This window comes from Sarcophilus harrisii, chromosome 2 (genome assembly GCF_902635505.1).
Source record: "Sarcophilus harrisii chromosome 2, mSarHar1.11, whole genome shotgun sequence".
Taxonomy (NCBI): Eukaryota; Metazoa; Chordata; class Mammalia; order Dasyuromorphia; family Dasyuridae; genus Sarcophilus; species Sarcophilus harrisii.
The window spans coordinates 195,002,448-195,025,928 of record NC_045427.1 but is presented as its reverse complement, the minus strand read 5'-3'; the positions used below and the strand labels follow the sequence as shown (position 1 = coordinate 195,025,928).

General features: G+C 35.7%; 1 pseudogene; it reads left to right on the top strand.

Moving 5' to 3' along the window:
- Positions 1-49: 49 nt before the first annotated feature.
- On the top strand, positions 50-22,916 carry LOC100930223 (annotated as a pseudogene).
- Positions 22,917-23,481: the final 565 nt, after the last annotated feature.

Here is a 23,481-nt window from a genome sequence, read left to right as displayed (position 1 = left end):
TTCCGGCGTGGCCGGGCCCGGCGCAGAGGCGCTCCCAACCCGACTTCCGGTGCGGGCCAGACCCCCCCCCGCCCCCCCACGAGGGTTCGCGGCTTCCTTTTGAGGCGGGGAGCGCGCGGGGCGGGGCTGATAGAGGCGTTCTGCCTTTGCGGGGTGGGAATGGTGACGGAATCCCGGCCTACGGGTGAAAGGAAGGAAAGCAAATTTAAAAAAGCGAAGTGGGGGTGGCTGCCTCTGCTGGAGAAAGCCGGTTTTCTACGGTCCCGAAAGGAGCTCTACCCAGGAGCCTCCGCTCTTCACTTCCTAGTCCGGTGGCTGTGAGGTGAGAACCCGCTCTCCGTGTCCCTCTATTCCTCTCTTTTTCCTCACTCGGCCTGTTCGCGACTCTGTACGAACTTTGGGTTTCCCGCGCCCAGCTCCGCAGCCACGTGCCAGCCTCTGTTGGGTTGGAGTCGCGACTCGGCGGCTTGTCTCAGGGTGGGGGGGGGGGGGGGGAGGAAGCAGGCCTTTGGTTGCCATGGCGACCCGCGGCAAAGGCAGGTGATAGAGGGGTGAAGATACTGGTGGCGAATAAGGAGAATGGGCGCTGCCTTTCTTTATGGCTCGGGGCGGTGGCCGCCCGATTCAGAGCTGGGAGAGGCCTCCCTAGAGCCGGCCAGCCCGGCCTTCTCGTTTTTACAGATAAAGAAACCGAGGTACGGAGAGGAAGCGACCTCTCCCTGTGTAAGTAGCCCAGCGCGCCTTCCTCGGTCCCGGGCGCTCCCCGTGGGAGTCGCATCTTGGGGTCTAAGGGGTGAGGCGGGCTCCAGGAAGGCACCGGGGAGGGGCGTCCCCACGGACGAGGGCAACGGGGCCAGCATTTAACTGGGGGCGGGGCTAGGGTCGGGGAAGGGCGGGGGGGGGGGGGGACCCACGAAATCCTTGTAATCCCTAGCCTGCGTGGACCCTGAGTGAGCCGGCCCGAGGGTGGGCCGTCTCGGTCACAGTCACTGACGGCCCCTCGCGCCCCTCCTCCCAGACCTTGATGGACCAGCTGGAGAAGGAGGCCATGCTGAGCGAACGCAGATATGAGGGCTCTTTCACATCGACCCTGAAGACTCTTCTGGTTTTCTCGGCTCTGATGATCACCCTGCCCATCGGGTTATATTTCTCTTCCAAATCTTACGTGTTTGAAGGCACTTTGGGAATGTCCAATAGAGACAGCTACTTCTATGCAGCCATTGTGGCTGTCGTGTCTGTCCACCTGATACTCGCCCTCTTCGTGTACTTTGCCTGGAATGAAGGCTCCCGCCAGTGGCGGGAAGGCAAACAAGACTGATGGAGTTTTGATAATAGAATAAGGAAATAATAGGTGCAGGGAATATTTAGCATTAAGCTAAGATTCAGGAAGATGCTTAAGGCTCTTCAACTACGTTTGTGAAATCTATGTCTTTTCACTCATGCTGATTCAGAAAAAAACTTTGGAAAGTTAGCTAGTTGGAATTAATGGGCAAAAAATTCCACCTTTTCAAGAAGAAAAAATATTTGTCAGTGTTTTGTTGTATTATATGTAAAATTGTCCATGATACCTGCAGGTGTTATCAAGCATATTAAACTGCATTTTACACTGGAAATGAGTAAAAACTGTTTAGGCCAATATTTTCTTTTCATGTAGATAAGATTAGACACTGAAATTAACCTTTTAAAACAAAAATGTATTTCTCAATGTTTTGTTGTATTACATGCAAAATTGTTCAGGATACATGCGGGTTTTAACTAGCAAATTAAACTGCACTTTATATTGGAAATGAGTAAAAACTGCTCAGGCCATTAGACTGTTTTTTTGTTTTCATTTCATGTAGATAAGTGCTCGGGTTTTAGACACTGAAATAAATCTTTCCCGGAAATTTTGCACATTAAGATTTATTCAATAGTGTGAATTTTTTTGTGTTATTTTAAGCAAAAATTAATAACTCCCATCCATTTATATTGAAACATTTTTGATTTTTTGAAGATTATATATGTTAGAATAAGGTCCTATTTCTCCATTAAGTTGACTGTTGAAAGAGAAATAATAAGATTTAATTCAGCATGATTCCATAGTTTGCATAGTCACCATGTAGCAAGTAAAACTATCCTATTATCTGAGATGAGGTCATTTTAGATCCCCAAGAAATGAGTCTTGGAAAATCCACTGTCTTGTGGATGAGAAGTTTTGTTAAGCAACTATTTTTGAAGTGCCAGTGGAATCATGTGTGGTTTTTGCTGGGGAATTGAAGATTTCAAAATGATGTCCTACTGCCTTGGTTTAGTGTTATTTCCAACCATCTGAAGTAAGTAGTGTCCAGTGTTTGTGGCCATTTCCTGATTTGTAGAGAAATCCTTGATATAAGCAAATGAATATTTAAACTGCCTCTGATTTCTAAGTTTTTCTGGTGGATATTTACATAAGTCACTTTATTATAGGTCAGTCTCACTATGGATCTTTTTACTAGAAATCATTTTTCTGTATCTGAGCTTCTTTGTAGTAAAAATTCTGAGATGGAGGCAAGAGGACCTATTCAATTTGGCTTTGTTCTTGATTTTTCTATATGGAATTTAATACTAGGGGGTTAACCCCCTAGGGGGATAATTTAGAATACTCTAAACCTTTGCAGTTCTTAGGGGTTCATCTAATATGAATTCTGCCCTATTTGTCATGTATTTACACCAGTAGGTAAATATAAACAAGCCCCTCCATAGTCATTAGTGTTAGAATGAGGTCCTGAAAATTGTATAAAAAATACAAAATCATCTTATTTCCCAAGCAACTGCTTTTTCAATGGAAGAGCCTCAGTTATTTTCAGTCATATCCAACTCTCATGACTCCATTTGGGATGCTATTTCCTTCTCCAGATCATTTTACAAATGAGAAAACTGAGACAAACGGGGTTAAGTGACTTGTCACAGGTCACAGAGCTAGTAAGTATCTGAGGTCAAATTTGAACTCAGGAAGATGCCACCTAGCTGCCAGAGCCTCCTATTGCTTGGCTGTTCTGCACTCTCATGATGGTCAGTGACAAACAGGGCTGTTGTGGACAGTACTTCACTGAAGAGCTTTTGCACAGTCTATGTGCCTCATTGAACACATTTTAATAAAACTTTTGTTTTGAAAGAAAATTGTTCCATCTGCATTTTCTCCATTTTTCAAACTAGACAACACAACAGTAGATCAAGCCCTGCTTTGTTAGCATTTGCAGATTTCCAAGGGGTAAATAAATACAATGAAAATTTAACTATCTACTCTTGAGAGTTTCCTGGCAAGATGGCTCCAGCATACTTTTGAGTGTTTCCTAAATGAGTGCCCAGAGAGAAGAAGCAATTTGCACCAAATCAAAAAGCATTTATGAACTTTAAAAAATTCAATTAAGCATTTATCTTCTCTCTTAACTCACCCATTTGAAAAAAATACTAAATGAAACTTGTAACAACAAATACATGTTTTCAGGCAAAAGGAGTAACCACATTGTCTGTATCTTATCCTGTCTTATCACCTTAATACCATGAAAGGGTCCTCAAACTACGCCTGCGGGCCAGATGTGGCAGCTGAGGATGATTATCTCCCTTACCCAGGGCTATGAAGTTTCTTTGTTTAAAGCCCACAAAACAAAGTTTTTATTTTTACTATAGTCCCTCCAACAGTCTGAGGGACAGTGAACTGACCTTCTATTTAAAAAGTTTGAGGACCCCTGCCATAAGCTAAGTAGCATACTTTATCTTGGGTCCTTTAGAATTGTAGTCAGTCATTCCTTGCATCAGAGATGGTAAATTTTTAAAAAATGTTTCTCTTTTTAATGTTGTTATTGTGTAAGTTCTTTGGGTTTGTCTGTATCATTTTCTACGATACAAGTCAGCATTTTCTGAACAATGTGCCAAGTGGTGTTAAATACTGGGGATACAAAAACAAAAATGGAACTCCTTGCCTTAAGATGCTTATATTCTAGTGGAGAACACCTGTACATACATGTGTGTATGTATGTATATATGACAGAATAAGAATACAAGCTACTTTTGAGAGGCCAGTAGCATCTGGGGGTTATCAGGAGAGGGAGGAAGCCAAAATAGTGCCATGTTTAGTTAAAAAGACAATCAGTAAGCTTTTATTAGATGCCTATATGTTCCACATGCTAAGGACTGGGCATACAAAAAGGCAAAAGATAATCCCTGCCCTCAAGGAGCTCATGATCTAATTGGGAGACAATAAACAAGTATGTTCAAATCTGTATGGGAGATGGTGAATGGTGGTGCCCTCAGCACAGAATTCCCACAGGTAGGGCTTGTCGGGGTAAGAATTTGAGTCCAGGTCTCCTGAGTCTTTGGAGCTCTTTTCACAGCATCATTTGCCTTCTATCTAGAAGGGTTTCAGCCTCCACTGGGAAAAGTCTGGGAAAAGGGGAGATGAGTAGGGAGCATCCCTTGTCTAAAGAGCACATGGGATATTATGGCTAGATATTGTAAGGACTAGAGAGTTAAAGCATCTTGGCCTTTGAGTATTAACTTCATTACCAAGACCACTAGATCCCCTAATTCTTTAAAGAAAAAAAATTCACAGGGCAACAGTGAGAATTTTTTATCCTTGTTGCAAGGAGCCAACACTTTAAGGACTCTCTTAAAGAGGGATTTGTTGTCTTTGTATCCCTAGTGCCTAGTACAGGTGTTCAGTTATTTTAGTCACATTAAATTCTTTGTGACCTCATTTGGGATTTTCTTGAGAAAGATATTGGAGTGTTATGCCACAGTCTCTTTTGAACTGTTCTACCTGTTTCCCTGCATGAGTTTCCCTGAATTGTTCTATCTCAGTTCTGCCTAAATCCCCCCTTAGTTATAAAACCCGCTCTCGGGTCCATTAAAACTGAGGACCATTTGCTTTAAGGTTATAAATTACTAATGTAAGACTCAAGATAAGGGGGAATTCAGACTTCATGACTCCTTCGGTTCTCAAGAATTTACTTCTATTTATTCAGACATCCTGGCTCTGGCTTTTAGTAGGAATTTATAACCTCCCCCCATCCTGACAGAACCAAATGGCTCTGTGGAGAAGTTTCCCGCTTCTTTTCCCATCTTCTTTGTAAAAGGTATTAAAGGATTTGGGATTCTCCCATTCAGTGCTGGATTCTTTGAAATGACAGTCTTTATTTAGTAAACCTATAAAAATGAAGTGGCAAAAATACTTGGAGAAATGGATTAGTAACTTCATAAGAAATTACATCTATTGATATGGCTCATCATATATTTTATGGCATTCTAGCTATCTGAGAATTTTTATGCTAATCTATCAATTGTAAAGAGAATATGACTTCAAAAGCTGTTCAACAAAGATTTGTGTCTCTACAGTCAAAAAAAATTATGAAAAAATTAAAAATGAGTATATTATGAAACAGATTTAAATACATAATTTAAAATACATAAAGAACAGTTAAAAATTTGTGAAGGCAATTCATACTGAACAACGGATAAAATGTCAAAGCTCTAGGAACAGACAATACTTCATTAATCATAGATCACCTAGTATATTCTAAGTGCCTAATATATGTTAAATTGAATATCAAAATACCATAAGTGACATTCCATTGCTCCTTAAGTTAAATCCAGTCTCTAGTTTGGCACTGGGTGTCAAGGGTTCTTACTTGGGAAGCCTGTGAACTTATTTTTTAAATATTCTGGGAGGATTCTGGGAAGATGGTGGAGTAGGCCAGAAAATTCCAGTTTTTCCAAATTTCAGCTACTAAAAAGAGAACATCACTTCAAAGAGAACATAGAGCGGCAGAAATAAATAAAAGTAGGGTTAAAGTTACTGTTGTTCTAAGACAACTTGAGAGATCTGACTTCCAGGGAGGAGGGGCAAACATCTGAAGGACTCAACAACAACCCTGGGGCAAACGATCCGGAGAGGTGGCTTCAGGAATCTCAGGCTTGTATATGGGAAGTCTCACAGGTGAGTGGGGTCTTAGGCTGTGGCAGTAGCTGAGAAGGAGTAAGGGTGGCAAAGCTTGGGGATGCTTCTGGTTGTGGGTACTTGCAGGAGAATGGAATTCCTGGTTTCAGTTTCTGGGCAGAGGAGAGAAATGAAGTTTGCAGCTGTCAGAAGGACCAAAGGGTGCAAGAGCATTTGGGGACTGCATTGTTGGGGACTCTAACCATGGCTTGGGGCGGAGGGAGGGGTAGTAGTAGAGAAGTGCCTGAGATTGGGCCCCTGGACAGAGCTCAGAAAATAACCATAAGAGTGGTTGAGGTTTAGGGCACCACTCCCCACACCTAGAAACAAAACAACAAACAAAGGAGGAAGAAACCAATTATAAACAGCTACTATGGAAATAGAGAAGATCTGGCTTTTTATTCAGAGGAAAATAATGAAGTTTTGAAAACCACTTCTAATTCAAAGAGAACTGTCATAAGCCCCAAAAAAATTCTTGGAAGGACTTTGAAAATCAAAGCATAGAGATTCTGGAAAAATTAGAGGGAAAAAAGTCATCAAAGAAAATCAAGGAAATTGTGAGAAGAAAGTCAATCAATTAGAAAAAGAGATCCAAAAACTTAATATAAAATCCTCGAAAATTAGAATTAACCAAGGGGAAGCTAATGACATTATATAACAACAAGCAATAATAAAATCAAAGGAATCTTAAGAACAGATCAAAAAGAGACAGTATAAGAATTGTTGGACTACTTGTAAAATACAACCAAAAAAAGTCTTGATATATTACAAGAAGTTAAAGAAAATTGGCCTGAAGTTTTACAACAAGAAGATGAATAGGAAAAAACAACAACAACCCACCAACCACTACCTGAAAAAGATCCCAGGATGAAAACTTACAGGAATATAATCAAAACTCCAAGGATAAAAAGAAAACAATTCAAGCAAGAAGAAAAAAACAATTTACCACAAAGAGCCTCAATTGGGATCACACTGGAGCTAGCAGCTTTTACATTAAAATACCATAGGTCTTGAAACAATATTTCAAAGAGCAAGAGCTGAGGTTGCAACCAAAAAAAAAAATTTACCCAACAAAGTTGAGTATAATCCCAAACAAACAAAAAAGGGATATTCAATGAAGTAAAAGAATTTTTAGGTATTTTTGAGAAAAAGACCAGAACTCAAAGATAAATTTGACATATAAGATTCAGGAGAAACATCAAGCAAATATTAAAAACCAATTATAAGGGACTCAATAAGATTAAACTGTTTACTTATACATGAAAATATTATCAGTACTCTTGAGACTGTCATCATTACTTGAGTTGTTTGAAAAAAAATCTTGGACTGACCTGAGTAAAATGAGTTTATTCTAAAAGATAAAACTGGGGAGAGGCAAAAAAAAAAAAAGAGCAATTATCTCATACAAATGTATTGTGAAAGGAAGAATTGATAATAGAAGCAAATGGAGACTGGTAGAGCTACAACCTCTCATTGGAAATGGGTTAAAAAGGGAACAACATATCCATCTACATGGTACAAAATTCTTCTAAATTTATAAAGAAATAAGAGGGCAGGATGATAGAATAAGGAACAGATTTTTAGAAGGGCGTGTAGATTAAGAATTGGGGTGGGGCAGAGGATACAGGGTTAGGTGGAACAAGAAATAAGGTAGCAAGGTAATGGTTAGAAGTAAAGTAGGTAAGGAGGGAACAGGATAAATGGTAAAGAAGCAAAAATTATGAGGAAAAACAGGATGAAGGGAAACTAATTATAACTTTGAATGTGAATGGGATGAATGTACCCATAAAATGGAAATGGAAAAGAAAACAAAATGGATTAAAAATCAGAATTCAACAATATGGCATTTACAAGAAACAATTACAAATGAGAGATGCATACAATTAAAATAAAGTCCTGGAGTAGAATTTGTTATGCTTTAGATGATGTAAAAAAATGCAGGGTTAGCAATCATGATGTCAGACAAAGTTAAAGCTACAATAAATTTAATTAAAAAAAAGATAAATAGGGAAACTGTGTCACTAATATTCAGTATTGTTTTAGAAATACTAGCAATAGCAATAAGTGAAGAAAAAAAAATTTAAAAGTTCAAAATGGGAAATGAGGTAATAACCCTTTTTTTCTTTTTTTGCAGACAATATGATTATATGGTTGAAAAATCCTGAAAATTGAACTAAAAAAATTAGTTGAAATAATTTTAGCAAAGTAATAGGATTTAAACTAAAACTACATAAATAATCAGCTTTTTTATATCTCACTAACAAAACCCTAAAGGAAGAGATAGCAATAGATATTCCATTTAAAGTAATTGTAGGCCATATAAAATACCTGAGAGTGTACCTGGCAAAATAGACCCAGGAACAATGCGAACATTCTTTATTCAAATAAAGTTAGATTTAAATAATTGGAGCAATATAAATTGTTTGTGGGTAGGTAAAGCCAACATGATAAAAATGGCAATTTCACCTAATTTGTTCAATACCATCCCATTTAAATTATTAAACAATTATTTTTCTGACTTAGAAAAAATAAGTTTAAGAATTTATTTGGAAGAACAAAAGGTCAAGAATTTCAAAGAGACCAATGGGAAAAAATATATAAAAGAAGGAGCTTCAGAAATGACAGACCTCAAACAACATTATAAAGCAGTAAATATAAAAGCCATATAGTACTGGCTAAGAAATAGAAAATTAGATCAGTGGAACAGAATAGACATACAATACACAATAGTAAAGGAATATAGTAACCTTGTTCTGACCAATACAAAGATTTAAGTTTTGGGGAATAAGAATTCATTTTTTGGTAAAACAAAAAACAAAACAAAACAAAACTGCTGGGAAAACTGGAAAACACCTTAGCAGAAATTGGACATGGACCAATATCTTAAATCAAATACCAAGATAAAGTCAAAATGAATACATGACCAAGATATAAAGGGAGGTATCAAAAGAAAATTAGAAACATGATATATATTATCTATGAAACTCATGAATAGGAGAACAATTTATGAATAAACAAGAGATAGCATTGTACAGTGTAAAATGAATAATTTAGATTATTTTAAATCAAGAAGTTCTTGTACAAATAAAACCAATGTAGTCAAGATTAGAAGGAAAACAGAAAATTGGAGGGAAATTTTCAGTCTTTTGATAAAGGTTTCATTTCTCAAATATATAAAGAACTTTGTCAAATTTAATAGAATATGAATTATTCCCAAATTGATAAATGGTCAAAGAACATGAACAGGTAATTTTTTTTGATGAAATTAAAACTATATAAATAGTCATATGAAAAAATGATCTAAATCATTATTGATGCAAATTAATACAACTTTGAGATATCAACTTACCCTTTCACATTGGTTAAAATGATAGATGACCTTAAGTTGAGAAATAATAAATAATAACCATATTTCTATAATAATTATAATAATATTATATTATGTAATTATATTATATAATTACATTATATAATAATAATTAATTGTTGAATAATAATTATAATTAATAAATCCTCTCTCTCTTTTTCTCCTTCTTTCCCTCTCTTCTCCTCTCTTTCCTTTCCTCCCTTTCTTTCTCCTTCCCTCATTCCCTCTCTCCTTCTTTCTATCTGTTCCTCTTGTAATGCCGGAGAAACTGAGCAAGATAGAGTTTAGAGAACAATTTAATAACTTATTTAAAAGGAGAGATTTACTGGGACCAAATGGATCCACGTTTGGTCCCAGGGCTAAATGAGACTATTGTCTCAAAAAATCTATCAGTGAATGTCAGATACAAGATTCTTTTATAGGGTAACAAGAACAATGACATAATGAGGGAGGTACCTGGATGGGGATGACCTAATAGGGGGAGGCACCTAGGATGATATAATGGGAGATACTGGAGAGGCTCCTGATATTCTAATGATGTCTAAAATGGATAAAAACCTTTATCCCATCAAACATTAAGAGGGAATAAGTATAGCCTAAGGTCTAAGATATAAAACCTTTATAAAACATTAAGAGGGAATGGTTATAACCTGAGGCAGAGTAACTAAATAGGACAATTAGGGAAACTGGGTCAGGACACTAAAAGAGAACTGGCACAACTCACTCTCTCTCTTTTTCCCTCCCTCTTTCCCTCCATTCCTCTTTCCCTCCTGCCCTCTTTCCCTCTCTCCTTTCTTCCCCTTTTCCTTTCTTCTATCCCTCCTTCCCTCCTTTCCTCCCTCCCTCCATTCTTTCTTCTCTCTCTTTCTCCCTCTCTCCTTTCTTTCCTTTCTCCCTTCTTCCTTCCCTCCCTTCTTTCCTTCCTTCCTTCCTTCCTTCCTTCCTTCTTTCTTTCCTTCCTTTCTCTCTTCCTTCTTCCCTTCCTTCTTTCCTTCCTTCATCCCTTCCTTCTTTCCCTCCCCTTCCCTTGCTCTCAACCCAATGCCTAGCAAATAATACACACTTAATAAATATGGTACCTCTTCTGATATTCCCCCAAATTAGTTGTAATCTCTTTAGTTTTTTCTTTGTATTCTTTAACATTAACTTAGAGTACTCCTCCTTGTTTTGTTGTTATTTGTGTATATCTCTCATTAAGTAAGACTCACTGTAGAGACTTCTTAATATTTTTCTTATTCCCTATAGTGCTTTGGGCCTGTAGGCATATAATATTTATTGAAATGCTTTCACTATAATTGAATAAGATCATAATTTTAGAATCATATAATTAGAGATAGAAGGAACCTTTTAGGTCATCATTTGGTATCTGATTCATTCTCAAGTTGGGGAAACAGATCTAGAGAAATGAAATAACCTTCTCAAGGTCATGTAAATAAGAAGCATAGCCAGGGTCTGAACCCTACCATGCAACTACTACTTATTTCCACTGAACCATAGTGCTAGAAGGAATCTTTTAGATTAAATAGTTCATTTAGTTGGTCATTAAGAATTGCTGATGTAATAACTGTCTTTTCCGATACTCTTCTGCTTCTCCTTTCACCTACTTGTTTGGGCTATTCTCAATATTCTTTGCTGTATAAGTATACTTTATATATATATATTTATCTTCTCTATGTGATTTTACTTCTGAGATCTGGCCTAAGCCCTCCATTCTCTCTACACACCTTTTCTTTGTTTTTTCTTTTCTTTTTAAAGTGAAGCTTTTTATTTTCAAAACATGCATGGATAATTTTTCAACATTGATCCCTGCAAAACCTTGTGTTCCAAATTTTCACTTCCTTCCCTCCATCCTCTCCCCTAGTTGGCAAGTAATCCAATATATGTTAAATCCAATATATATATATATATATATACATATTTATATAATTATCTTGCTGCACAAGAAAAATCAGATCAAAAAGGAAAAAAATAATGAGAAAGAAAACAAGCAAACAACAATAAAAAGAGTGAAAATGCCATGTTGTGATCCGTACTCAGTCCCCACAGTTCTTTCTCTGGGTGCAAATGGCTCTCTTCATCACAAGATTATTGGAACTGGCTTCAGTCATATCATTGTTTCAGAGTCATGTCCATCAGACCTGTTCATCGTATAATCTTGTTGACATGTAAACGCGTTTTCTTAGTAGTTTTGTTAACTTTTATGGATTTACCCATCATCTCTCTATGCATTTGCTCTCAAATCCACTTATGGAGCCTATGTCTGTTTTCTGAGCTATAATCTCAAGTCAACATGTGGCTGCTAAGTCATATCCACCTGTATGTCCCATAGGCTTTCCACACTCTAATCTAAAATAGAATTCATTTTTTTCCCACCTTTTTAATGACTTGTCTAGAGTACAATCATTCTTTTAAGTAGTCATATTTTTGTGACCGTGGAGCTACACAGGATGCTGTGTAGCCAATCATTTGCCAAATCCTTTTGTCCCTACAATATTTCTCATCTCTTCCCTTCTCTCTTCATATGACCACCAATTTGGTTCAGGATCTCATCACTATTCATCTGGACTTTTGTAATTATTGGTTACCTAGCATGTACTAAGTGCCTACTGTGTGCCAAATACTTTGTAAGCTCCAGTGCTACAAAGAAAAGCAAGTCAAAAAATTCCTTGCTCACCAGTAGCTTATAGTCTAATGGGGGAAATAATGTGAAACAACAATGTATAAACAAAAAGTATTCAGGATAAATTGAGGGAAATAACAAAAGGAGGACATTAAGATTAATACTAATTCTTACAGAAGATGCAACCAGGAAAGCTAGGTGGCAGAGAAGTGGAAGGAGAATGTTATGAGAATGAGGGACAGCCAGTGAAAACACCTTCAAGGTCTTCTTGCCTCAAGTTTCCAGTGGAGGAAATATAAATATTAAATTAGAATGTTGCTGCCTTCCTGGACCTTGTAGTCTATAGAATACACTACAAATGACCATAACATTGTAGATTTTTGACTAAAGTTTAATTTGTGTGTATTGTACCTAAACACAATTTTGATCCAGTGTGATCATATCCATTAATGAATATTTGTTCTATCTCTATTCTGATTTAGTCAGTTAACCTTTCATTTCATGGAAATAAATCTCTTTACAAACATGCTCTCTTTTACATGTTATACTACCCCCCTTTTCCTGACTTAAGGTGTAAATTTTTTTTAAAGCAGTTTTTCTTTGGCTATCAAGATTTAAAACCTTAATTGTAGTCATAAAGCATAGTATACTTCACATTTGGAATGGATATAGGTAATATTTATCTTAAATATTTTATTTCTGTACAGTTTTAACCATAGTGAGTGTAAGAATCTGGATTTATTCTGACTACTTAGAGCTTCCTGGAATGAAATCTACTTTAACTACAGGATAATCCATATGCCTCAAGTTCTATTTTCTCATGAAGAAAAGCATCTCTCTCTCGCTCTCTCTCTTTTACTATTATATCTTTTTATCAACAAAACATATGCATGGGTAATTTTTCAACATTGACTATTGCAAAAACTTCTGTTCCAACTTTCCCCCTCCTTCCCTCCATCCCCTCCCCTAGATGGCAGGTAGTCCCATACATGTTAAACATATTAAAGTATATGTTAAATGCAATATATGGGTACATATTTATACAATTCTCTTGTTGCACAAGAAAAATTGGATTTAGAAAGAAGATAAAAATAACCTGGGAAGAAAAACAAAAATGCAAGCAAACAACAGCATAAAGAGTGCAAACGCTATGTTGTGATCTACACTCATTTCCCAGTGTTCTTTTGCTGGGTGTAGCTGGTTCTGTTCATCATTGATCAATTGGAACTGATTTGGATCCTCTCATTGCCGAAGATATCCACTTCCATCAGAATTGATCATCATATAGTACTGTTGTTGAAGTGTATAGTGATCTCCTGGTCCTGCTCATTTCATTCAGCATCAGTCCATGTGTCTCTCTAGGCCTTTCTGAAATCATCCTGTTGGTCATTTCTTATAGAACAATAATATTCCATAACATTCATATACACAATTTATTCAGCCATTCTCCAATTGATGGGCATCCACTCAGTTTCCAGTTTTTGACCACTACAAAAAGAGCTGCCACAAACATTTTGGCACATGCAGGTCCCTTTTCCTTCTTTAGTATCTCTTTGGGATATAAGCCCAGTAGAAACACTGCTGGATCAAAGGGTATGCACAGTTTGATAACTTTTTGAGCATAGTTCCAAATTGCTCTCCAGAATGGTTGTATCCATTCACAATTCCACCAACAATGTATCAGTGTCCCAGTTTTCCTGCATCCCCTCCAACATTCGTCATTATCTTTTCCTGTCATCTTAGCCAATCTGACAGACGTGTAGTGGTATCTCAGAGTTGTCTTAATTTTCATTTCTCTGATCAATAACACCTTTTCATATGAATAGAAATAGTTTCAATTTCATCCTCCAAAAATTGTCTGTTCATATCCTTTGATCATTTATTAATTGGAGAATGGCTTGATTTCTTATAAATTAGAGTCACTCTATATATTTTGGAAATGAAGCCTTTATCAAAATCCTTAATTGTAAAAATGTTTTCCCAGTTTATTGCTTCCCTTCTAATCTTGTCTGCATTAGTTTTATTTGTACAAAAACTTTTTAACTTGATATAATCAAAATTTTCCATTTTGTCATTAATAATGACTTCTAGTTCTTCTTTGGTCACAAATTCCTTCTTCCTCTACAGGTCTGAGAGGTAAACTATCCTATGCTCTTCCAATTTATTTATAATCTCATTCTTTATGCCTAGGTCATGAACCCATGTTGACCTTATCTTGGTGTATGGTGTTAAGTGGGAGTCAATGCCCAGTTTCTGCCATACTAGTTTCCAGTTTTCCCAGCAGTTTTTGTCAAATAGTTAATTCTTATCCCCAAAGTTGGAATCTTTGGGTTTGTCAAACATTAGATTGCAGTAGTTATTGACTATTTTGTCCTGTGAACCTAACCTATTCCACTGATCAACTAGTCTGTTTCTTAGCCACTACCACACGGTTTTGGTGACCGCTGCTTTATAATATAGTTTTAGATCTGGTACAGCTAGGCACCTTCATTTGATTTTTTTTTTTCATTAGTTCCTTTGAAATTCTTAACCTTTTGTTCTTCCAGATAAAATTTGTTGTCAAATCTGATTGGTATAGCAATAAATAAATAGATTAAGTAGTATTGTCATCTTTATTATATTCGCTTGACCTATCCAAGAGCAATTAATATTTTTCCAATTGTTTAGATCTGACTTTATTTGTATGGAAAGTGTTTTGCAGTTTTGCTCATAAAATTCCTGACTTTCCTTTGACAGATAAATTCCCAAATCCTCTCGACAGTTATTTTAAATGGATTTTTCTTTGTATCTCTTGCTGTTGGGTTTTGTAAGTGATGTACAAAAATGCTGAGGGTTTATGTGGATTTATTTTATATCCTGCAATTTTGCTAAAGTTGTGGAGTATTTCTAATAGCTTTTTAGTAGAATCTCTGGGGTTCTCTAGATATACCATCATATCATCTGCAAAAAGTGATAATTTGGTTTCTTCATTACCTACTCTAATTCCTCTAATCTCTTTTTCATCTCTTATTGCCTAAGCTAGCAAGAAAAGCATTTGTCTATCACAGGAATCCAGGTAATCTTCATACTAAGGGTACATGGGTGGGTCTTGAAAAATGTATTATTACTATGTGCTCTGTGCCTATTTAGTACCATTTTTATAAGGAGATCACAGACATTTCATGAATATAATTTCTTTCATTCTGAGGTATTTTGCTAAGGTAGAGAGAGACACTAGTTATTTTCAACCTGCATTTTATGCTTAGAGGAATCTAAAGACAGAACAGCTTGTGAAAGACCATTTAGTAAAATAAATAGGATTTTAAGGTTGCTAAGGCTCTTTCAGTTCACTGACCATGGGGATTTTTAAGAGATTTGTTTCTAAAATTAATTTTATGATTAGATTTTACTCTTTAGCTGAATATTAATAAAGAACATTTTTTTCAAGTAGTTTTTTAGTTGATTTTCTAGGATTTTTAAAATAAACCATTATATCATCTGCAAAGGGTGATAAAATTTTGTTTTCTTATTGCCTACTCTAATTCTTTCAATTTCTTTTTCTTCTCTTATTATGAAAGCTAACATTTCTAGTACAATATTAATAGTAGTGGTGATAATGGGCATTCTTGTTTCACCTGATCTTACTAAGGAATGCTTCTAACTTTTCTTCATTCCATGTAATGCTTACTGATGGTTTTAGATAGATCCTACTTATCATTTTAGGAAAATTCCATTTATTCCTAAGTTTTTATTAGGAATGAAGCTATACTTTGTTAAATACTTTTTCTGTAATTTTTTAGATAATCAAATGATGGGTTAGTTTTGTTATTTATGTGATCAATTATGCTGATAATTTCCCGATATTGAGCTAACTCTCCATCAATATTTAAATCCCACTAGATCATAGAATTACCATTTTCCTGGTGATAAGTTGTTGTAATCTCTTTGCTAATATTTTATTTAAGATTTACAACAATATTCATTTGGGAAATTTATTTGTTTCCTTTATTTTTTTTCTTTCTCATGTTTTTTTCTTTTTGATATGATTTTTCTTGCACAACATAATAAATGTGAAAATATGTTTAAAAGAATTACATGTATTTAATTTGTATCAGATTGCTTGCTGTCTTGGGGAGGAGTGAGGTAAGGGAGAAAGGGAGAAAAATCTGGAACACAAAGTCTTACAAAAATGAATGTTGAAAACTATCTTTACATATGTTTGGAACATAAAATACTAATGAACTTTTTAAAGGCTTATACATAGATGAAGAAAATGGATATAAGTTGACTTTGATGTAATGATATAAAGAAAAAGTAGTGGGGAAAAGGTTGTGCCGGAGAAGAAAGGGAACGATAAATAGAGTAAACTATATCCATAAAAAGAGCCAAAAAGGCCTATCAGAGTAGATGGAAAGAAGAGAGGGGAACGAGCACTGTTTGAAACAATCTTATCAAATTTTTCTCAAAGAGAAAATAACACACACTATGTTGAGTATAGAAATTTATCCTACTCTATAGGAAAGTAGAAGGAGAAAGGGGAAAGAGGGAAGGCTGATAGAAAGGAAAGCAGAAGTAAGAGGGGAAAAGGGTAAGAAAAGAGGAAACTGAGGAGGACAGAGTAAGGGAGGTGGGGGTCAGAAGATGAATTGGAGAACCCTAGATAGAGACTGAGAAAGAAGTTATTATGATTAGTGCAGGGGAGGGATGATGAGAATCATGCACAGGATGCTAGTATCCTCAGTAAAAAGAAGGAAGTTTGGAGGAGGGGCAGGTTTGAGGGGAACATAATGAATTCTGTTTTGCATGGATTGAATTTGAAATGATCCCAAGATAAGTAGGTGGGAATATTTAGCAAGTAGCTAGTGGTAGGGGACTGAAATTAAGGAAAATTTAGAGCAAGTGTTCTTACTGCTAATATGCATTTTAAAAATTAACTGATGTTTATTATTTTCACTTAATAGGGCAAAGTGACAGTAATTCTGATACCTGTGCGGAATTTCGAATTAAATATGTTGGTGCCATTGAGAAACTGAAACTCACTGATGGGAAAAGTCTTGAAGGGCCACTGGATCTCATAAATTACATTGATGTGGCGCAGGTAAAAAAAAAAAAAAAAAAAAAAAGATGTTTGGGTTAGAGACAGAATTTGTAGTACATATGGTTTTGACATCTCAACTCCTTGCTTTTGTGTAATCTTAGATAATGAATTCTTGGCTTTGGGAAAGGGATGTATTCTTGTAAGGTCAGTTGCATGTCAGTCCACTAGATGGCAGTGTTTCCATGGGTTAATTCTCAAACCATGGTTCCAGCAGGTTTTGTTTTTTTTAAATTATTAATAGTTCATATATATTAAATATTAACTTGCACATGCTTGGCAGTGAATTTTTTTGTTGAAATAACAAATTTTGACAGGGTCCATGTGAGAATAAGAGTTTTTGTTTTTTCAATTGGATAGGGAAGAGGAGGAAGAGAAAATAAATCCTTAATTTAAAAAGATAATTAAAAATAAAATTACTCTTAATAATTCGTCACAATTCCCACTTCTCAAAACTTATCCATAATGCAATTGGTGGAAATGAATGGGAAAGAGAAGTTAAGGAATTTATTTAAGGTATTAAATAAATGTTTCTTAGCAATCTATAGATTATAGTCAATTTTTCATTTTAATTGAAAGATACTTCTTACAATAATTTCCTTAGCCATTCATTTCTGTATTGGCCTATTTATTTAAAGCTAGTTATCCAATCATTTAAATTTTGGGTTTTCCTATTTTAAATTATATGGTTTGTTAGTATTTTACATCCTTATGAAATTATTAGTATTACATTATGATGATAGAGTTAATTTTGTGGGATTAAAATTAGTTTGGACCTAGTATAGTAGTAGAAATATCATTTAATCTGACCAAAAATAATCATTTTTCCAAAACAAAGTGTAAAACACTAATAATGCCGCTACATCAATGACTCTAAGAAATGGTTTGTATTTATAGCAGTAAGCCAAATTACATAATAGAATTTTTCATTATTTTAAAAAGTACACATTCTAAATTGTTCATATAAATGTGAATTTTTCTCCTAATTTTCCTGTTCCTAGTAATCTAGAACCTTTAAAAAGATTTTTTTCTTTAGTCTGATTTTTTAAAGTTACTGTATTATATAAAGTACAAAAGACAAACATCTGCTGTGATCAAATTTTCTTTTGTGAGAACTTTAGCAATTTCCTGGAGACATCTAGGTACCATGGAAATTTCAAACTAAAAAATGAAGTCTGAGTATATAACTATTTAGATAATTTTTTTATAACATTGATTGCCAAGTTGTTCAGCCCTGGTTTATGGAAATAGTTATTTTATTTAACATATAGCTGAGTGCTATCAATCATTATAGAAACTGCCTCAGAAATTTATGCCCAATTATTATAGAAAAGACAACTGAACACTGCCCCAATTTAACAGATAAGTCTGGGGAAAAGATGAACAAATTAAGATAAAATTTATTTTTTGCTTCTGGCAAATTAAAACAAAGAATTGGCGAATATTTGTTTGAAAAAGTATAATAAAAAAAAAATCACCTTTTTTTTCATGTGAACAATCTACCAACCTACCTGAACAGGCAAGTATCTTTGGCATAACTAAATATATGTGATGTGCAGGAGAACATAATTTAAAGAAATTTATATAACCTTGCTGTAGACATGAGGCAAAATTTGACCATACTTAATAGTTATTTCATTTGCTAATTATAGGCTTTGAGAGTGCTTTTAGAAAGGCTTTTTGTTTTTGCTTTTTATCCACTCAACCAAAAAATTAATAAACCATTAAAAGATTCCAGGAGTTATAATTATAATATAATAATTACCCAATATAAAATATTAGTATAAAAAGAATAATTAGTATATAATTAGCTATAATTATATACTGGTTATAATTAGTATAAAAGAATAATAACAATATTTAATTGTGAAATGAATAAGATTTTTTACTTCATAGGGAATCTCTTCTAAGTCTACTTATAACCCGAATTCTCTGGGATTTGGATGATAAGACTATTTTATGATAGTCACATAAACACTGGACAGGAGGAGTGAAGTTTAGAGGCTCTGACTAGATTTCTCATCTAGAACTTCAATGGTAACTATTTTTCTTTTTTCATTTGGGCTTCAAAGAGAAATGAAAAGTTAATATTCATTCCTTTGGAGGAGTAGGTCATCATGGGAGTTTCTAAATGTGGCATTAAAGTATCAACATATAATTAATATGTTTTGAATATAATTTAAAAGGAAAAAAGATCATTGGTGATTTAATCTTATCAAATTATCAGAAACCTTGTGTTTTATGTTTCATCATTCATTCAACAAACATTTGTTAAACATCTACACTGGATAGTTGTAATGGGCTGAAGCTTGAGTTGATGCACTGAGGTCCCAAGCATGTGAGGCTAAATAGTAATTGGACCTTACTCTATTAATATATATGCCTGGAGAAAGAATGGCACCACAGGTAACCCTAGAGAACTTTTAAATCTAGCCCTTTATACTATTAACTTCTTGATTTTTGACAAGGATGCACTGGCTCCGGCAGACAGGTTTTATAACCCACCGGAAGGTCAGTGTCCAGTGTGAGTGGCTCCACTATCTTTAGATAATCGCCAGGTGATGTGGAGAGACCCAGAAAGTGGTGAATGGAAGGGACCAGATAGGCTAATTGCTTGGGGGAGAGGGTTTGCTTGTATCTCTACAGGTGAAGAAGGATCAGAGGTGAAGGGGGTTCACGATTGCAATGTGTACAGCTGAGTCAAGAAGCCGGCCAGACCAGAAACTAGCCAGCAGTCTCTCTCTACCCCTCTGCCTCCACCAACCAAAATCGTCATTTCCTATACAACACATCAGGACTTGCACAAAGAGTGGGTGGGGTCATTCTTTCTCCAAGCATATATATTAAGAGTATGGCCCAATTACTATTTAGCCTCACGTGCTTGGGACCTCAGTGCATCAACTTGAGCTTCAGCCCATTACAGAGAGTGCTCTGCCTGGAAGTAGGATATTTCTCTGGATCTGGGTACCCCATTATGTAGGTCATGTCCCCCTTTAAGGGCCATGGGGCCATTACAAGGGATCTGTGTCCACATGTCAATCAGCTACCTTATCTAACTCCTTAGTACATACCTTCTGTGTACAGATATGTTTCTGTATAGCATTAATGGGTTTTAAAAAATTCTAAATGCTATTATAATGAATAAAATATAAAACATTAACAAACTTGTTGTAGATTTGTCAGTTTTTCAATTGCTAGAAACAAATGGAACAATGATAAGTGTGTTAAGGACTATGAGTTTTGTTTCTTGTTGAAAGCTCTCCAGTAATGAACTGAACCAGCTACACCAGGGAAAGAACTCTGGGAAATGACTATGAACCACTACATAGAATTCCCAATCCCTATATTTTTGTTCGCCTGCATTTTTGATTTCCTTCACAGGCTAATTGTACACTATTTCAAAATCTGACTCTTTTTGTACAGCAAAATAACTGTTAGGACATATATACATATATTGTATTTAATTTATACTTTAACATATTTAACATGTACTGGTTAACTTGCCATCTGGGGGAAGGAAGGAAAAAGTTGGAACAAAAGGATTTGCAGTTGTCAATGCTGAAAAATTACCTATGAATATATCTTTTAAACAAAAAGCTATAATAAAAAATATCATAATAAAAATAAAAAAAGAACACTCTCCTTGAAAATATTGATTTTATTGGTGTAGATAATGCAAGGTTCCTGCCCTTTGGGGGCTTACACTTTAGGGAGAGGAACAAAAATGTACAAATATCCATTGCTGTGTGTTAGAAGTGCATTAAAGAGGTGCAAAGGAAAGTGCTCCGGTAGGGCTGAGGGAGATTTGTTAAAACTAGACAAGAACATTCCTTCTTGAAGGAGTTAGTTAATAGGGGCCATTCTCTAGGTAGAGGGGACTAGTCATATCAGCAACTGTACTTACAGGGATCCTTGGAGTATTTTCACCAAGATGAGAAAGAAGACTGTGCTTTTAATAGGGAAGGAACCTTTTAGGATGATTATTTTATTTTTATTATCAATGTACATCGGGAAATAAAGTTAGATTGATTTTCCCAGAGCTCATAATTAGGGATGTGATCTATTGATATGTTTAAAGTGGACTACAAAAACTGACCAGTAGGGGTGGTTTTTTAAGGCTTTTAAAAGCATTACATTTCCCTTTGCCAAAATGTATTATATTGAGCAATTCTGTGAGAAACAGTTTCATGTATCCTGAGAACTAACTTTTATAACAGCCTTGATCATTCTGAATTTTCCTCTTGCTTTTTTTTTAATGATAATGATAAATAAGTGAATGAGCATTGTTTTCTACAGATCAGACATTATACTAATAAAAATACAAATAATAAAATGCAACATTCCTGACCTCAAGAAATTAATGTTTTACTGGAGGACGCAATGCATATAGAAAAGGAGGGATCAAGGAAGGATATTTTGAATAAAGAACAGGGTGGAAGAAAAAACAACATGGAGTCCTGAGATTAATAGTTGACTTTCAGAAATGTAAGCATTTGTTTAGTGCATTCTCTACTCATTCCTTCTTAACTACCTGAGGAGCCATTCCTCCCACTGTCTTCACCTCCTCCCCCCTAATAAAAACCCTTCGGTAATATGAGTTTGAAAGAGAAGATTGGATCTTTGATCTTCAAAATTTTGTCCTCTCCATAGCCTGTCTCTATGTTCTCTATGCTTTCCAGTGCCTTCTCTGCCTTCTGCCTTTAAATACAAGTCTTTCAGGATGAAGCTGGATGTGTGAAGTTTCCCCTCACTTTTGCAGGACGTTTTACACAGAAATGCTCTGTATTTAATCATCCGGATGGTGTGTTATGATGATGGTCTAGGAGCAGGAAAAAGCTTACTGGCGTTCAATTCCACAGACACAAACTGAAGAGTATAGTCTGTGGGTGTACCAGTGTAACAGCCTGGTAAGGTTTTGGCTGATTTCACCTCCTCCTTATGCTTCACTCCTATCTCCAATTTTTTACTAGCTAGTCCATACCAAGAAGCAAAACTAAAACTTTTTGGTAGGTTTTCAAGGCCTGGGGTGAGAGCACAATTCTGGAGACCGGGTTAACTATCCATGTCTGAGATCCTTTGGGAAATTTATTGTATTAGATCATAATCCTCAGTATATATTTTAAACTAATGAATGCTTTTAATAACATAATTTTGTCTTTTTATTTTACATAACACAGGAACAAGCACAAGCTATTATTTGCAAAGTTTTAGCCACAGCTTTTGATTCTGTAGAAATCATGAGTTCCTGCTACTGTATTAACATCTGAGAAATCATGAGTTCCTGCTGGAATGGAAGATAAATAATTTCATTTGAAAGAGCCCAGCATTTAGATAAAACAGGAAGTGAACTTTTATCTCTCCCAAAGAATAAAGAATCCTCATTTCTGTTCATAAAAAAAGAAAATGCATTTTTAAAGTACTAATCATTTCAACACTGCAAATGTAAAATTTTCTAAGCTCTCCAAAGCATTTCTAAAATCCAATCGAGTGTTATGGCTGTCACAGAAATGAACTTTTATGCTGAATTTTACCCTCTAGCGTACTCATCTTAGGACCAGAAAGTATTCTGTGTAAAAACATTTTGATGTATAATAAACATTGTAACCTAGCTTATCTTGTCGAAGTTGTATCCTGGAGTCATCTACTATTAAAGTGATAGGATGAAAGGGGGAGAATGTAAAATATTAGTTTAATCAAGATTTGGGTCCTTTTCTTTTGGCCTTGTGGCCCGGCCCATGGGCCGCTGAGGAAGGCAAAGCCTAGATGTTGGGGCTCTCCTGGATTCTTGGCTTGCTCAGACTGCCACAGGAGGCAGGCAAACCTTATGTCTCTGTGAATAAGGACTCCTTTTAAGACTTTTAATTTTATGCTCTAAATCACTATGGATCAGAGAAATGCAAATTAAAACAACTCTGAGGTAGGCTAAGATGATAGGAAAAGATAATAAGTGTTGAAGAGGATATTGGTAGAGTTGTGAGTTGATCCAACCATTCTGGAGAGCAATTTTATAGCCCAAAGGTCCATCAAACTGTGCAAACCCTTTGACCAGTTTCTACTGGGCTTATACCCCAAAGAGATCTTACAGAAGGGAAAGGGAACCATATGCACAAAAATGGTTGTGGCAGTCCTCTTTGTAGTGGCTAGAAACTGGAAATTGAATGGATGCCCATCAGTTGGAGAATGGCTGAATAAATTGTGGTATATGAATGTTACGGAATATTATTGTTCTATAAGAAATATAAGGATCATTTCAGAGAAGATTGGAGAGACTTACATGAACTGATGGTGAGTGAAACGAGCAGGACCAGGAGATCATTGTACATGGCAACAAGATGATGATTCAAACCAGTTCCAATTGTTCAGTAATGAAGAGGGCATATACATCCAGATAGAGGACACTGAGTGTGGTTCACAACATAGCATTTTCACCTTTTTTGTTGTTTGTTTGTTTTTTTCCCCTAATTTTT